This window comes from Molossus molossus, unplaced genomic scaffold (assembly GCF_014108415.1).
Source record: "Molossus molossus isolate mMolMol1 unplaced genomic scaffold, mMolMol1.p scaffold_m16_p_10, whole genome shotgun sequence".
In the NCBI taxonomy this organism is placed as follows: Eukaryota; Metazoa; Chordata; class Mammalia; order Chiroptera; family Molossidae; genus Molossus; species Molossus molossus.
The window spans coordinates 46,756,128-46,775,124 of record NW_023425345.1 but is presented as its reverse complement, the minus strand read 5'-3'; the positions used below and the strand labels follow the sequence as shown (position 1 = coordinate 46,775,124).

Here is an 18,997-nt window from a genome sequence, read left to right as displayed (position 1 = left end):
TGAAATTGCCCCCCCCCCCACATAATTAGATATTCAGATAGTCCACATATTGACATTACTGAGGCTTGCAGTTATAACTGTAGGCAGCTTTTTCCAGACAATGTGGTGTAACAAAGGCAATCAATTAACAGGAAGATAAAGTGCCCTCTGCTATTTTTGTTTGCTACTGTAACTAATCTCAGCAGTTGTACTGATGTCTGCAGTATTTAGTAAATAACTCCAGCGGAGTAAACAGTTTCCTAGTTATTTTTAAAAATCTCAACCAATATCCAAGATTGTTTATTCTCTCATGGAAACAGTCCAAACACAGTGAGGAGGTCCTTGGCATTCATAAATACAGTGGCTTTAACTATTCATGAAGATTCTAGAAGTCCAGGAGATGTAGTAATTTATAAGTTGCCTGAGGCACAGGTTTGAATCATTCTCATTAACAGTGTGACTAACTAGTGGGTCTTGAAAGAACATGGATATGGTGGTGTTTGGGCATCTGGACTTTCCCTTCCTGAATGTCAGAAATGTACCGTGGAGATGGAAGACCTCCAGAGTATAACGGAGTTTCTGCTCAGCTGCACAGTGATTTATTGGCCGTTGGAAAACCAATTTCTATTGTTTTCCCTTAGCTTTCAGTGGATTCTTTTTCCTCTGTCTTTAAAATCTGTATTATTTATTTATTTTTATCTTTTTAAAAATATTTCTTTAAATGCTTCTGATTCAGTTCTGACGAGACTATTCCCGTTTTGCCATTCATAATGAAGATTTATTAAAATTCCTCATTTTGAAAGGTTTTATACAAGAAATGTATTTAAACTTACTTAGTAAAATAATGTATTTTTATTACAACATTTCTGATTTTTAACATGTAATAAATACCACTGATACTGTTAATGTGTATAATATGAAACCACATGATATAAATTCATGCGATATCTCTTTTTGAATCTTAATTTTATGATAATTATTTTTATTTTGAGCTGCGGATTTTGTTAAGTATATGTACTCATGGAATAAATATTTCGTGAGCACCCACTTACTATATACCAGCCATTTTTCTAGGACTGGACAGTAAATGGTGAATAGGACTGGGGAGTTTCCTGTGCTCAGGAGCTCACCTGCCAGGAGGGAGACAGAGTATGTGAGTAACTCCTGATACAGAGAAGGAAGTTCAGGTCGCAATACATAATGTGGAGAGAATGAAACAGGACAATGCGATAGCGATGCCTGGGGATTGATTCAGGGAGGGTCAGAGAACGCCTCCGGGCTGCAGGAGTGAAGGCTGACAGCTGACCTGGGGCTTGAGGATCAGGAACCAGCAGAGGCAGATCCGGAACAGAGCATTCCCACGAGAAGGATGGTAAGGAGAAGCACCCTCAGTGGGAACTAGCTTGGTGGTCCTGGAAACAGAGAGAAGGATAATGTCATGGAGCAGACAACTCAGAGGAGATCAGGTGAGAGGCAGGGTCCAGACAACGCAGAGAGGCTTGTGAGGATTTCAGGTTTGCCTCATGCAGAGGAGTGACATGCTCAAACGTGCAAGGGTAGTTCTGCCCGCAGTGTGTTCGGCGAAACACTGGGTTGATGTGTGGGGAGAACAGAGGAGTGAACAAGAAGGCTGCTTGGAAGGCTGTTGCAGTAGTCTAGGCAAAGATGCTGGTGGCCTGGGTTAGGAAAGTGATAAGGGATCTAAAGAGGAGGGAGCATATTCATGGTGCATTTTGAAAGTAGAGCCACCTTGAATGGATCATACTGAGAAATGGTTTGTAAATTGCTTCATGATATTTATTTGTAATTTAAAGATGTAATGTCCAAAAATTTTTAAAAAATGGTGGAAAAACTTGTTTGTTTATTATAGAGATCTTGAATGTTTTATACATAAGACATTTACTATTACATCTTTTGTTATTCATGTTAATAGGCTGTATAGTATTCTGATCAAATTTGGTTTTACTTTTCATTGTTGTTGTTTGCTAACTTTAAGGATTTTTTGACTTCTTGGAAGCAACATTAAAAAAAAAAATGTTTTATTGATTTTTTAGAGAGAGGAAGTGAGAGAAAAACATTGATTGGCTGCCTCCTGCAGGACCCACTACTGGGGATTGAGCCTGCAACCTGGGCATGTGCCCTGACTGGGAATTGAACTGATGACCTCTATGGTGCATGGGACAATGCTCAATCCACTGAGCCACACCAGCCAGGCTGGAAGCAATGTTTTTTTTTTTAAAAAAGTATGCAATTGTACATGTTGTCTATCAGCTGGTTTTGTAGAGTTCTGGTCCTTTAAGAAATTAGACTTTCATAAAGCAGCAAGTAGTAATTTGTAAGCAATATACATTTTATTTACTAAATCTGTGGGGTTGTTTTAATGATATGACTATAATTCAGACCATTAATTTTTTTTCTCAGATTACTTGATCAGCATTAAAATAGCACTGGTAAATGTTGAAGTTCATTTATTTATTTGACAAATCAGTGAATACCTACTTTGTTCAAGACTAGGCTAGAGGTGAGACAGTACATAAGATATAGTGACTCACATTCTCTCAGGCAAGAAAGAGAGTAAACAGATCATTACACCAAAGGCCATTTAATTGCACATGTGGCATATGCCCTGAAAGAAACAGGTTAACAGGGGGTCTGATCTGGATGGGTGGTAGCGCTCGAAGGAGAGTGTTTTCCTGAAACCTGAAGATTAAGTGAAGAGCAGCCAGGCATATAAGTGAGGGAGGAAAAGAAGGGGATTTCCTGGGTGGAATAATCCGAATGTCTAAAGGTATCTAGGTGGAAAGAAGTGCTTTGTAAGAGCTGAAGGAAGGCAGAGAGCAAGAGAGAGGTGCCTGATGAGACTAATGGTGGGAAGCAGGTCCTCGAAAGGCACAGTAAAGACGGAGGGTTTTGTGATAAGAACAAGAGGGAGCCAATGACGGGTCTTATGTAGAGTGCCTTGGTCATATGTGTGAAGGCAGAGATCAGGCTGATGTACCCATTACCCAAGGAACGCCAACAGCAAAGTATCAGAGTTAGGCAAGAGGCGTGGACTAAAGGGTCCTTGGTAGCACCCAGAAGGAACCAGCCCTCCATCACCTTGGTTTTGGACTATTAGCCTGCAGACATGTGAGACGAATTTCTGTTGCTTACACCACCAGTTTGTGGTACTTCATGGTAGGCCTAGCAAACTAATGTGATCTGAAAGAAACACTTTTTGCTTTTTGGTCTAACTATCTGTGATTTAATTATCTTTCTAGATTGCATAACTTTTATTTTTTCTTTGAAGATTTTCTTGATGGATTAAGTGCACATAGATTTTATTTCTTAAATAATTTATTTAATTTTATCTGACTGAAGAATTAGTACCTTGTTTTGTATTGTCCAATTGTTTTATACATAATTTTATACTATATTGTTTATTAAGAGACATATATGTGTGTTGATATAGATTACTCCCACCTATAATGTATGTGTTTTGCTGTCATAGGCTATTTATTTTTCTTGAATTGTCCCAAACTTCTGAAATAGAGACAGACAAGTAGAGTTTAAGATATACTTGTTTATGGTATTTGTCTCTCTCTGACTGGCTTATTTCACTTAACATAAAGTTCTGCAGGTTCATCCAGGCTATTGCAAAGGCTAAAATTTTCTTCCTTTTTATGGCTGAGTAGTATTCCATCGTGTAAATCTACCATAGCTGTTTTAAAGTACCATATGTTTCACTCATACGTAGAGTTTAATAAACATTGAACTAACAAGCAAAATAGAGACAGACTCCGACAGAGAGCAGGCAGACAGCTCCAGCGGGGAGGGTGCTGGAAGGGGGGGAAAGAACTCATGGACAGGATGACAGTGTGGTGTTGTGGGAGGGAGGTGGGTGGGTGGAGGGGGAAGAGGGTATAGGGGAGATAAATGGTGATGGAAAAAATTTAAAAATTAGAAATAAAAAGTTTTGCAACTAAAAGAAAGGATATATTTGTTTATTGCTGGTTTGAAATGCTTAGATATGCTGAAGAGATGGGTTCCTTTAGGCTACCTCATGACCAAAGAATAATTCAGGGCAAGCAGTGAACTTACTAAATGTGTTTATATTGTGTAAAAATGTCTAATTGTCATATTGATTTTATAGCTAAAAAAGGATTCAGTTGTTTTAAATTGGTATCTATTGGCCTTAAAAATTATTTTGAGTAGTACAAAAAAATTTATTCACTGATAAGTCATTATTTGTTAAATTATATGTGTACTGATAAATGGCATGCATAGCAAAAAGACCACAAATATCTTTTTTCTTATTTTTTTCACCCATCATATCAAAAGCAACAGTGTCTCCTCCTACCTCATTTCTGTTTTTTTAATCCAGTCCTTTAGCTAATGCTGTTTCTTCTACTGTTTTTCTTATCCTGCATTTCAGAAGATTCTAGCCCATGTACAAAGTAATGTGAATATAATTCTTAATGAAAACATACAATTTCTCTGTTTCTATCTTTTATTTTTCTGCTATTGTTTGTCAATAAGGCTATAATATATAGCATCACTAGTTACTAATAAATAATGGTTTTTTAGAGGCATTTAAAATGTCTTCCACTACAACATCTTATTTCATCCAGCAGTCTGATGATGCAGACATTATTATAATCTCCTGTCTTGTGGTTCAGAAAGTGGAAGAGCTTGGAAATGAGATGATTTGTCCCAAATCACTTACCCAGATAGCAAATAGTAAACCCAGGGTTCAAATTTATGTCATCCATCTTTAAATTTGGTGTTTTTAAATTTTTATTACTTTTAATTTATTATAGATACCTAATCTAATTCTTATTTTTATAAATAAGTAGCATATAGATTTTTCTTTAGAAAGACATTTTAAAGCCAGTTAATTGCTTTCTGAAAAGGAAAAAAAATTGTCTCTAGTCCATCCAGAAAACATCTCATTGGCATCATAAAAACTGTAATGAGCTGAGCCCATGATAAATAAAAAGACAATAGGAAAGACAAGAGGTAAAAAAAAAAGAAAGAAAGGAAGGAAAGAAGGAAGGGAGGGAGGGAATAAAAAGACAATAGGAAAACAAGCTTCCTCTGTCTTTCCCTCCTGTTCTTCCCCTCCCTCCCTCCCTCCCCCCTCCCTCCCTCCCTCCCCTCCCTCCCTCCCTCCTCCCTCCCTCCCTCCTTCCTTCCTTCCTTCCTTCCTTCCTTCCTTCCTTCCTTCCTTCCTTCCTTCCTTCCTTTTCTTTTTACCTCTTCACAACTAATTAGTTTAGTGATGAATTCCTGACATAGCCAGCATCTGCATATCATTAACTATGGAATATAAGGCTAATCTGAGAGGATTTCTTCAAGAGTAAGATGAGTGATAGCCTTACAGAGTTGCTCCAAGAGATATGAAGGGAAAGATGTAGAATGAGTTCAATTTTTTCATTGAAAGCCAAGCACATGAGCCCCCACTGGAGCTAATGGGAGGCATGTTTAACAGAGTGGGGATAAATAACCAGAGGACAGAGCCCTGTGGGATTAATTAGAGAACTCTAGCAGACACTGTAGCTTTCAGAACTGTGGTTAATGATGCACTCTCTATGGTGTGTTATGGTCGAGTGTCTTAAATAAAAAAAGTTCAAGGTTACAGTATTAATGAGGGTTGTCCAGAAAAACAGAACCAAAAGGGCACACAGCACTCCCTCCTCTTATCTGCATTTTCTCTTTTCATGGTTTCAATTACCCACAGTCAACCATAGTTAGAAAATATTAAATAGAATGTTGCAGAAAGAAACGATTTATAAGTTTTAAAGTGAGCCCCACTCTGAGTAGTGTGATGGAGTCTTGTGATGTACCTCCTTGGACATGTATCACCCCTTTGTCCAGTACCTGCCATTAGGGCTTAGTAGTCATCTGGGTTATCAGGTCTACCGTCACGGCATCGCAGTGCTTGTGTTCAAGTGACACTTATTTTACTTGATGATGACCCCAAAGTGCAAGTGTAAGGTGCTGGCAATTCAGTTATGCCAAAGAGAAGCTGTAAAGTGCTTCCTTTAAAGTGGAAAGGTGAAAGTTCTTGATGTAATAAGGGAAGAAAAAATATTGCATGCTGAGGTTGCTAAGAACAAATCTTTTATCTATGAAATTGCCTAATTTATAAGTTAAAATTTATCATAGGCATATGTGTATAGGGAAAAAAATAGGGTGTATATATAGGGTTCTGTACTGTCTACAATTTCAGGCATTCATTCACTGGGGGGGGGGGTCTTGGAACAAATCCCCCACAGATAAGGGGGACTACTCTAGATAGATAGATAGATAGATAGATAGATAGATAGATAGATAGATAGACAGATAGATAGACAGACAGACAGATAGATAGATCATGTGATTATGAAGGTTGAGAATCCCCAAGCTCTGCAGTCAGCAGGATTTCCAGGAGAGCCAATGGTATAATTTTAGCAAAATCCAAAGACCCAAGAACCAGGAGAACTGAGGTAGAAGTTCCAACCCAAGGACAGGAGAAGACCAGTGTCCCAGCTGATCAGGCTGGCAGGCAGTTTCCCTCTTACTCAGCCCTTTTGTTCTGTTCAGGTTTTGGATTGACTGGATGGGACTCCTGCACACTAGGCTGGGCAATCTGCTTTACTCAGCCAACCAACTTAATGTTGATCTCATCCAGAATCACCCTCACAGTCACACCCACAGTGCAGTCCCACCAAATGCCTGGTCACCCTGTGGCCTAGCCAAGTTGACATATAAAATTAACACTCATAGTTACAAGTTAAGAAAACAAAAGAGAAGAGCAAAAGCATTTCTGATGTCTCCAAATCTGAATTAGCCTTTGAATAGTATCATCTATTCATCCAACCAAGTGAAAAAGTTGATACATAAAACAGTTTTTGGAATTCATGTGACATATGGAAAGATTCAAGTGTTATTTTTTTGTTTGTTTGTTTTCTATGAAAATCATTTCTTCTCCAGTTGAGGAGTTGTGGTGCAAAAATGCTGAAAAATCCCTTTCAAGTTTCACAGCCGTATTTGAACTTGCGGTAACCATTTTGGGGGGAGCATTCATCATTCAGTCTCTGGGATGAATAATTTTCACTCACTTAACTTCAAGTTTTCTCAGATTCAAAAACAATTTCCATTCATTTGTAAACTTGAACAACCATTAAGATACACCAATCAGTGAAAAGGGGCATTTTTTTCTTTGAAGTCAATCTCCTCTGATATGAAGGAAGGACTTTAAATTTTTTAAATCAAACCTAATACAGATTAAACTTCTCTGAATTTCTTCTTAGGCTTAGGTTTTCATGTAATGTTTAAAGCAATCAAGGCTACCCACATACTTTTCTTCTGAAACAAAATACCATAGTTGTGTGACTCATGATCATCTGACCCCCTGCCCCAAAGGATGCACTGTTCTAGAAAACACTCAGATAAGTCTATTGGAATTTATGATCACTTTGGATGATGTATAGAGAAGACAACTCAAATCTGTCGTCAATAAATTTTACATCTATGTATTAAATGGGGTTAAGAACAAGCACTTTCTTTTCTCTGAGGTGGATCCATGGGCTCTTCATGGAATTTTAATTTATGATTGGCTTCAGTCCTTAGACTACATATAGAAAATCTTTGTTCAACATTCATTCATTCACAGTTTTTGTTGAGCATATACTATATGTTAGGCCTTGAGTGGGTGCTTTTTCATACAGCCATGAGCAAAGCCGATGAAGCCCTTGTTCTCATGGAACTGACTTTCTACTGGAGGTAACATTTAAAGTCTATGTCCATTTTCTAGACACAGAGGGGGATGAGCATTGTGATTGATGTTTTTTTGCTTTGTTAAAATAAGTAGTCCTGGTCCTTATATTCTTTTGACAGTTGTTTTTTAAGAACCTTAATACTTAATGTGCTGGTTTAAGGAGCATCAGCATAGGTCATCACCTGGGAGTTGGCCAGAAACACAGAATCTCATACTTTATCTCAGACGTGCTGAATCAGGATCTGCATGTTAACAAGATCTCCAGGTGATCCTTACACATCAGAAAATGTGAAGAGCCCTAGTTTAGGGCATAGAGTTTATTAATTTATCTTCTTCATTTGGTCACCATCCAGTGTCTCTCAGCTATATGCTCAAGTGGAAAGGAATTTTAGTATTCACAGTCTGTTTCTTTTCATGAGAATACACTGTGGTTTCCCCCACCTGGTTTCTTAGAGTGTGATTCAAGCTGCATCAGAATCACCTGAGGAGCTTGTTCAAAATGCATATTCCTGGGTGCCTTTCCCTTGGGTAAGTCAGGGCTGGGTCTCAAAAACTGGCATTTTCACAAGCTTTACCGATTATGTGCGTGGAATTTGAAGAGGACTATTCTAGACTAATTGTATATTGATTTTCTTCTAAGGATAAGTTTTCAAAATTATTATTCTTTGGTCCTCAGTTGATGTACTCCTGTCCAGAAAGATGAATTGTGGAGCCGGTTATACATTCCTGTGCATCACAGAGGTGTAGGTTCCTGCCAGGGGTTCCCAGCCTTGGCCCTTCTGACATTGTGGGCTGGAGAAGTCTGCACTAAGGGTGCCATCCTATGCACGGAGGGCACGCAGCCGCCTCCCTGGCCTCTGCCCACCAGATGCCTGCAGCACACCTGTGACTGCTGCACTGCCAGCTGTGGTGACAAAGCCGTCCCGACTTCCCAGTTTCCCCTGGACGGCAAAGCTTTTCCAGTGGAGAAATAGTGGTTTCAGCTAAGTAAAGAATAAAAACAGCTATCAGTGAGCATGATACCTACCCCCAGTGTCTGTCTGTATTGTTTGATTCCCCTTAGGGCTTTTGGTTTTATACCAAGAGTGAAGAGAGGTTTCTGTACAAGCATATACCAGCTGCCTGGGTCTTTGGGCTGGTTTTCACACTGAAGGGTAGGAGAGACAAACTGTGATGATGGCGAAGAGAACAAACTCATATATTTAGGATGTAAACAAGGCCACTGTAGGGCCTAGGTCCCAAAGAACAAAACAAAATTAGGTAGAAGGACTTTTTTTTTTCCTTTTTATTTCTGACTAGCTGTGAATATGCTATGAAGACTGAAGAAATGCTATGTGGTGTCTCAAGAGTTTTGGAGCTTTGGGGATGGGAGCTTCCTTTAAAGGGACAAAAGTAGGGACATGGAGACATGTACTAGCTGTGACAGAGACTCAGAGAACATGGGAAAGGCCCAGAGGATGCCCAGGGACAGAGTAGTGGGCAGTGATGATAAGTGTGTGTTGATTTATTCCTGAGCCCAGAGAAACACTCAGTGCACATGCAGATGTAACTGGGGAGATGTTGTAGAGACGCCCCAGATTCATCACCAGCCAAGGACATTTGTATCCATAGCCTGTAGCATTATTGAATTTCTAATATGATTTTGAGTTTTCTTTGGCCCAGTATTCTCACCAAACTGCTTATCTTTGCATTTCTTTGAAGTATGATATGATGGAAACATTTATTGCCTTCCATTGTTAAACACGTATTTATAATTGTCACCCTTTTGCTAGTCAATTGTTTCAATGCTGAAAAGCAAATCAGAACAAATACTTGTTTTGTATATGCTCCCTGTGCATAAAGAGTCATTCTGGTACCTGGGTGGACACTTTGTATATTTCTTTGGGCACCCACCTATAATTATTTTTAAAAAATACATGTCAGAAGAAATTTGGGGCTTTAATAGATAGATTAATGTAAATTGTTTAATCTATCAAGTAAAAATTTTTCTATTTTTGACAAATGGGGGAAGTTCTGATGTTATGGAAAGAACATTATACAAAAGACTTGGATTTAAAAATTTATATCTTTATTGTTGAAAGTATTGCAGATGTCTCCCTTTTCCCCCCATTCCCGTTCCTCCTCATACCAGCCTTCACCACACTATTGTCTGTGTCCATGGGTTATGCATACATGCATATTAGTTCTTTGGTTCATCTCTTCCTATCCCACCCACCTTTCCCTCTGAGATTCCTCAGTCTGTTTCATGCTTCCATGTCTCTGGATCTATTTTGTTCATCAGTTTATTTTTTTTTCCAGTAGATTCCACATATAAGTGAGATCATGTGATACTTGTCTTTCTCTGAATGGCTTATTTCGCTCAGCATGATACTCTCCATGTCCCTACATGCTGTCTCAAAGGACTTGGATTTTATTCTTACCTCTACTTTTTTACCAACTGTGAAAATTTGTGCAAATAACTTAATATCTCTGAGCCTCAGTCTTCTCATTTATTAAATGGAGAGAATGTGTCTCATGAGGTTGGTGGAGGATAAATGAGATTAGTATGTAAAAATGCCTTCCAGAAAAATAAATCCTTGAAAACAATTTGCCATTAAACTTGGGTTTCTAACATATTTATTACTACTGGTGTATCAGTCAATTCATGCAACATGAATTCATTTTTGGAACTAAGATATTACACCATTAGTATATTGGAAACTTTAGGTCACAATACACTTAGAGTTCACCTAATGATATTATCTTCTATTTTAAGCCAATTATAATAAGATCTTTGGCTACTTCATTAATTAAGTTATCATGGTTTATTTCCAGAAACAAACCATTTCATACCTAATCTCTTTCTGGTCTGAATAATATTCTAACCAGTTATTTTATATAGTATATATTATTCATTCTCATTTGCAAATTATGTGATAAGATTTTAAAAGTAACTAAGGGAATTCATGTTATTCTTCTGTCAATGCATAGCGAGTTAAAATACTTGATAATTACATATGCATATTCTTGTTTATTATTATCAGGGAGAAAATTTCTGGTTAGAATTAAATAATTTATTTTAAATTAATTGCAGGTGTCTTAGGTGAAGCTGCAATTCATTATCATTTATTCATTAGATAAATAAAAATATTTTTTATGCCGCCTCCCTGGAAAAGAATTAATTTGAAGTGACAAGAGGAATCATTTACTTAAAATTTTTAATAATTTAATTGATGGAAAAAGTCTTTTGTCAGCTTCATTAAGTTTAAGATTAAGTATAACTTAGAGATTAAATTATAAATACTTATTTATAATTTCAAGTCACATATTCTAGCTGTGTTTGTTAAGAGTGAAGTCAATGAACAAATGCTTGCTTGAAATAACACATGCCCTGGCCGGTTTGGCTCAGCTGTTAGAGCATCGGCCTGTGAACCAGAGAGTCCCGGGTTTGGTTCCCGCTAAGGGCATGTACCTTGGTTGCAGTTTGTCCCCGGCCCCAATTGAGGTCGTGCAAATGGCAACCATGTGGGTGGCAACCAATTGATGTATCTCTCTCACATCGATGTTTCTCTCTCTCCCTCCTGCTCTATCTGAAGATAAATGCAAAAATGTCCTCAGGTGAGAATTAAAAAAAAAAAAAAAAAAGATGAAATGACACACAACTATTAGCATTCCCTTTTACAGCTCTCTTCCTCCCTTTATGTATTCATTAGCTTTCAAAAAGAAGAGCCAACTTCAATATAAAATAAAATTATTATGTGCCTTAAGGAAATCTGGAAAAAAGTCTTGGAGATAGACAGTGGAAGTTGGGGTGTGATTCATGGTAGGAAAACAGAATAGCTAGGAACTTATCAGGATTGCACAAATAAAATAAATCCAGCTTTGACTCAATGGTCCTGAGCTGAGGTTTCGGATGTGTTGTTAAAACGTGATGTTGTGAAGAAAAACAAAATGATGTGGTCAAAGCATTGTAGAGTAAATGTTAATTTTATTGTTAATATTATGAACAAAATAAGAATACATTTTTAGGGGACAGCAAGAGCTGTGGATTGTGAAAAGCAGTTAGGCACAGATGAAGTCAGTGTGACAGGGAGGAGTGGCAGAGGTGAATGTGCAATGGAGAAGGACTTGGCTCGTTTAGGCAAATGACCATCCCTGAGCACAGAAGAGCTCCGTGCGCTTGGACGTCAGGACGTTGCCGTTGCCCTTCATGAACATGAAGTGTTGGTCAAGGAAAGCACATTGTGGTTCTAAATTACATCTCTTGTTCATTGCTATGGTATAAAAATAGATCCTGAGGATTGTAATAACACATAAGAATATTGTCACTTTTTACCTTTTATTCCATTTTACATTTCTCTCAAGTAACTTTTCTTTAGTATGAAGAATGTGCTCCCAAATCTATTTTTACACATTGTTCATATCCTTAAATTAGGACAGGAAGGAGTGGAATTGTAATTGGAAAACATATATTTGTTTATACTGAGTTGCTGTGAGGTCATACCTCCTAATCAACATTAGACTATTAACACTGGCGGATTTAGCCGTGCACCATAGTCAGTGGTTTATGTATAAACAAACAACTGGAAACTGGCACAGCTCCCTGTCCTTCACACAAACCCTGATGCAGTGCTCAGATCAACCTAATAACTCTCAGTAGGCAGCGTTTGGGGTATTCTAATGAGTAAAACCCTCATTTTTTGGCAAAATAAATATATATTTATTAATTAGTTTTTGATATTTAAAATTACTAATCTGCCTTTTTGGAAAGAATACTATTCAACTTGGTGAATGTTCAAATGCAGCACGACAAGGCAATCTTTCAAATGAGCCTGTCTGTTCCTTAATTCCAAGCAACTTGGATTCTGCCAAAACAGTTTACTAACTAGCCATGAATAAGCACTGACAAAAAGTGCAGAAGTAGACACAGATGGAATCCCCGTGGCCCAAGGGGTTAGGGAGATACTGGAGGAACTGTAACTTCATCTGGGTATGAAGTGTGAATCCAGTTTGGACTGGCAGAGAAGAGAAAGCAAAGAGCAAGAGCAAACCATGTTAGGAGTTTTTGTGCAACAGGAGGCTTATATCCAGGAGTGTTAGTAGATTAAACTGTAAAGATGGGGACCAGATTGTGGAGGGCCAGTGTGTTATATGGAGTGATTCTAGATTTCGCCAACATTTGGGAAACGCCTAACTTCTAACAGTTCGTTAGCTGTGAGAAGGGGGTAACTCAGTCTGTTTCCTGTAGGTCATGGGGTTATTGTGAGGATTAACATATCACACATATGAACATGCATGGTAAGAATCAGAGTGTGACAGAAATGTCAAGTGCTAGGTCTGTGCATGGTTACCAACCTTAGCTGGGTGCTGCACTCTGCTTGGCAATTTTACTATGCACCCAGTTCGGTTTCCTCTTATTCCCTAAAATGATTATTTCAAACCTTTACCATTCCTTGGAAACCATTGGCTCTACCATTCTCTTCTTCTCAGCAGATACCTTATTTTCCAACAAAACAGAAGACAGGAGCAGTAACTTGCTCAGCCTCCGGCTCTCGGCACTCAAACCCCCGGGCTTCACTCTCATCCTTTCTCCTCTCTCCCTCGTCTCAGTGGAACAGACACCATCCTTCCAGGAGTAGGTGCATCTGTGCACTGAATCCCATCTCTTCCTGTCTTCAGAGGAAACTTGCCATCTATTATCCCCTATTTTCTATTCACTCCCTCCCATCAGCATTTAAATATGATCAAGTTTCTCCCTAAAGCCCACCTCCCCTTCTAGCTTTTGTTATTGCCCTGCTTCCCCTTTATTTACTTATTTTTTAATTAATTTATTTTTGTTACAGATGTTTCTCCTTTTACCCCACTGATTCCCCCCCTTCCCTCCCCACCCTGTCCCCAGCTTTGTTGTTCATGCCCATTGTTCATGCACACATGCATATAAGTTCTGTGGTTTATCTCTCCCCCACCACCCCTCTTCTGGGGATTGTCAGTCTGTACCCCACTTCCATGTCTCTGGGACTACCCCATTCCTCAGACTGTTATGTTCATTATAGTCCACAAATAAGTAAGATCATATGACATTTGTCTTTCTCTGTTTGGCTTGTTTCGCTTAGGATGATACTTTCCAGGTCCCTCCATGTTGTCTCAGAGGATAAGAGATCATTCTTTCTTACAGCTGCATAGTACTCCATTGTGTACATGTACTATAGCTTTTTATGCATTAGTCTACTAATGGACATTTGGGCTGTTTCCAGATCTTAGCTATTGTAAATAGTGCTGCTACAAACATGGGGGTACATATATTCTTTCTGATTGGTGTTTCAGGCCTCTTAGGGTATATTCCTAGAAGTGGGATCACTGGGTCAAATGGCAATTCAATTTTTAATATTTTGAGGTAACACCATATTGTTTTCCATAGTGGCTGCACCAGTGTGCATTCCCACCAGCAGTGTATTAGAGTCCCCTTTTCTCCACACCCTCGCCAACACTTGCTATTTGATGATTTGTTGATGGTGGCCATTGTGACAGGTGGGAGGTGATACCTCATTGTTGTTTTAATTTGCATCTCTCTGATGATTACTGATGTTGAGAATTTCTTCATATGTCTCTTAGCCATTTGTATGTCCTGTTTGGAGAGGTGTCTAATTCCTCGGCCCATTTTTTAATTGGGTTCTTTGTCTTTGTCTTCCTTTTGTTGAGTTGTATGATCACTCTATATATATTGGAAATTAACCCCTTATGTCATATATCATTAGCAATTATGCTCTCCCATACTGTAGGTTGCCTTTCCGTTTTGATGATTGTATCGTTTGCTGTGAAGAAGCTTTTGAGTTTGATGTAGTCCCATGTGTTCATTTTCTCTTTTGTTTCTGTTGCCTTAGGTAATGTATCTGAAAATTCTGCTGCATATGATGTCTGAAATTTTGTTGCCTACAGTTTCTCTTAGGATTTTTATGGATTCATGAGTCACATTTAAGTCTTTTATCCATTTTGAGTTTATTCTTGTGTATGGTGTAAGTTTATGGTCTAGTTTCATTTTTTTGCATGTAGCTGTCCAATTTTCTCAACACCATTTATTAAAGAGGCTGTCTTTACTCCACTGTATGACCTGCTTCCCTTTTATAGCCAAACTTCTTAAAGGTGTGATCTATTTTCAGTGTCTCCATTTTCTCAAGTTACATGCTTTCCTTAACTCACTTCAGTGTAGATTTTTCATCCCACATCTCCTCCAAGCTACTCTCATCAAGGTCACTGATAACGTCTACGTTGTTAGATCAGACACTTGCAGTCTGTATCTTGCTTGACCTCTAAGCAGCAATTAATTCTATTGATCACTTCCTCTTTCAAACACCTGTTTACCTTGTCTTCATGATACCACATTATATTGATCAGGGATCAGAGTTGCAAACAACAGAATTCACTTTGCAGTTTAAACAGAAAAGGAATATATTGAGGGATGTTAAATGACTCACAATATACATGGGCAGACAGGTTTAGGTGATGTTCAGCTAAGACAATACCTGTCACACCTGGGTACAAATCCCACGACCCTTCCTCCTTAGTGTCAACCCCACAACTCCCCAAAATGACATACTTTTCACTGATGATGCCCAGGATTGGCCTCCAGAAGCTAGGTCATCGCTACCACCCTAGGTGCTGAATGTTCTCTTTATTACACCTGCTGGAGAACTTCTCAGCCTTGCTTAGTCACGAATTCTCTTCTCAACTGAAGTTTTGCATGAGTGACTCTAACTGTAGTCCTAGGTTACAGGCTTATGTCCTAGATGCCAAGTACACTGAACATTTGAGTTGTGACTTCTTTCTTGGGGAGATGGGTGTTTCCCTGAATATAGAAGGTGTGTTGAAGAGGCGGCAGCCAGCCACTATTTTGACATTTGTCTGCCTCCAGCACTCTTCTGATTTTTTGCTCCCAGTCTGAGCAATCTTTCCCAGACGCCTTCCTTTAGTTGCCCCTTAAATGCTGAAGTCCCCCAGGGCTCCATCTTTCTTTCTTCTCATTCTGCATCCTCACCCTGAATGGTGCTGTGCAAGACCATAGCTTGAATGATCTTCTCTGTGCTTAGGTCTCCCCAAACTTGACCTCTAGCCCTGTCTTCTCTTCTGAGCTTCACCACTGCCTCTTGGATATTTCTAATTGGATATGTCATAAGCACCTCAAATTCAACACGTCTAAAACCATACTTCTCTGTCATCCACATGTATTCCTCCAGTTTCCCACATTACAGATCCACCCAGGTAGTTGTTAAGAAAGGAAGATATTATCGTTGAGAGTTCCCCTCCCTCACCTGTAGGTATCCGGTCAGTCTGGTAGTCAGTCAGTTGTAGATCCCGTGTGTGTGTGTGTATCTTTGAATATGGCACACACTCTCCACAGTCAACTAGGATACACTGTCACAGACACAGGAATTCAAATTATTAAGTGGCCTTCCTCCTAGCTTCCGGTTTTGTTCTTCTCTAATCCATCCTCTATCTTGCAAGTAAAAAGGTCTTGCTTGGAATCTTATGTCACCTCATATCCCTGCTTAACATCCTTCAGAGATGAAGCAGCCCCCTCCCCATGCATGTGCTTATATGGGTGCAGTGTGTCTCTGGAAGGTGGCATAAGAAGTTGGTAGCAGTGGTTAACTCGGGGATTTGGTGGAAGAACTGAGTAGCTAAGGGTCACACTTATTTTTATTGTGCATTCTATTGTCTTTAAAATGTCATATCATGTGTACATGTATGATGTATTAAAAATTGATTTTAGCCCTGGCCGGTTTGGTTCAGCGGTTAGAGCGTTGGCCTGCGGTCCTGAGAGACCCGGGTTCGGTTCCCGCTAGGGGCACGTGCCTCGGTTGCAGTTTGTCCCCGGCCCTGGTCGGTTGTGCGGGTGGCAGCCACTCGATGTTGTGTTCTTTTCGCATCGATGTTTCTCTCTCTCTCTGTTCCTCTCTCCCTCTCACTCTACCTGAACAAAAAATGGAAAAATGTCTTTGGGTGAGGAAAATGTCCCTTGGGTGAGGATAAAAAAAAAAAAATTTATTTTAAAAACTTTAATATATTCCTATTGACCATAGCATGATGTCAAACTCTTTCACATGGTTTGTAAGGTCTCCACACAAAATAGCTCCTGCTTACTTCATTACCCACATAAAATATTTTGCTATTCTTTGAATATACCCAGTTTTCTCACTTTCTGGCATTTGCACATAGTCTCTTATTTGAAATGCTCTTTTCTTTCCTATCTCACCTGGCTAATTTCACTTCTCCCTTAGTCCTGTGCTTCAGTGTCACATCCTCCTGGAAGCTTTGCCTTGCCTTACACAAGACTAGATTTAACTCTCACTTTTTTCCCTCCAGATGGCACTTTTCTTATCAAAGTCCCATAACATTCTTCTTTTAAAAAATATTTTTTTTTATTGATTTTAGATAGAGAGGAAGAGAGAGGGAGAGAGAAATAGAAACATTGATGAGAGGGAACATCGATTGGCTGCCTCCCGGGATGCCCCGCACTGGGGATTTGGCCCACAACCTGGGCATGTGCCCTGACCAGGAATCGAACCGGCAAACCTCTTGGTGCATGGGTCGATGCTCAACAACTGAGCCGCAGCGGCTGGGCATCCCATAATATTTTAAAACTAATTATTTGTCCCTCATGTCAGAAAGTTCATAAGCTCTGCAAGGACACGTGCTACAGTTGTTTTATTCCAGGCTCTGTCATTGGTGTCAAAGTTAATATATTGGACATAGTAGGAATTCAGTAGATACTACTTACATGGATAAACTACTCATGTTTTTATTTCCTCTGTTCCTCGTTTTTTCAAATGATCTCATCTGTTCCCAAAGGTATTATTTTCTGATCACTCTCAACCCTTTCTCAAATTTTTCTTCTGCATGTTTCCATATATATATATATATGGAAACCCAAGACTAGGAATAATATATTCTATTAATAGTAGTAAGAAAACTGACATAGCTTTTACTCTTCTTGAAGAATGTACCATATAATTTACAATAAATGAATTTTTAAAAATAAATGAAAGAAATGTATAGTTATTATTTTGAAATTTCAAAAAATAATATGTTTTAGTAACATATAATATATTTTTAATACCTAAAATTAATATTTGGTAAACAAATTCATTAATGCCAGTGACTTAAAAACATGGTTACTGGCAATTCCCTTAAATGTTAACTTATTTGTAAATGAAATTTAAATTTATTCTTTACTGATTTTTTAGCCTAATTACACTTGCACATTTTTTATTTTTTAAAAAGACTCTTGTCTTCCCCAATTTTTTTCCAGGATTACATTTCTCAGAACTTAGTCTTTTCCTGTTTTTGAGTTAAGTTATTAATCTCTTTGCCAACTTTGCCAAGCCAGTTTTTCACAGTTGATGGGCCAGCAGACAGCAATAACCCATATGATCTGTATCAGTCTTCAGTATGTGGAATTCTTGCAGTTCAGCTGCATGACTTCAAGATTTTATTGGCTGAACAAGAAGGCATTAGTGTTCATTAACATGCTAATATAATCTTTTTACAGGGCACAATGAGATAAATGCTCTAGCCTTAGAAATACACCATGCTTTAAAAAAAAATAGCATCGGTAAAAAGGCAGTAGATGGGAGAGCTGGGTTGTGTGGCAGAAGCACACAGGAGAGGGAGCATCCTGCCCAGTGTCCACTGGCTCCAAGGCTAGTCTGGAGACCAGTCTATAAGCCAAAAGGAACATTCACTTGGGACCTGGGGTCTGGAAACAGTGTTCTCATTATCATTGCCACTCATTAACTGTTTAAACCTTTGCTCTAGGGGGAATATTAAAAACAACACAGATCTGATTCAATTAATCCTTTCCTAAATGCTTTCCCATTCCACACAGGGATGAAGTCCAAAGTTTTTAATGTCACCCACAGAAGTTTCATGATCGGATCCCTGCTACTGCTTTAATTTGTCTCTAGCGTCTCTGTGCCTCTCTTTCTTCCATTGTAAGTGACTGGGGTTAGCTTAGGTGATTTCTTAAGTTCCTCTCAGGTCTAAAAATCTATGAATCTCAATAATTACAAGGTGGGCCTCCGCTTTCAGATTGGAGAAAAGGGAATTTATAAATTTATAAATTACTGTTTCTAAAATAGATCAGCTTGAATTATCCTGAGGCAAGAGAAGTCGTTCTAGTGGAAGAAATAGTTTACTCCTGCTTTTTAAGTGTGGTGGAGTGTGACTGTCTCCTACAAAATTCTGGAGAATCAGATTCCTGACTGCAGTTGCATGGACCAGGCTCCCGTCATTAGAATGGTC

General features: G+C 38.8%; 1 protein-coding gene across 1 annotated transcript in view; it reads left to right on the top strand.

Annotated features, from left to right (window-relative positions):
* Nucleotides 1–18,997, top strand: part of NELL2 (neural EGFL like 2) — a 329,161-nt gene that overhangs the window by 153,475 nt on the left and 156,689 nt on the right. The gene's annotated exons all lie outside the window — the stretch shown is intronic.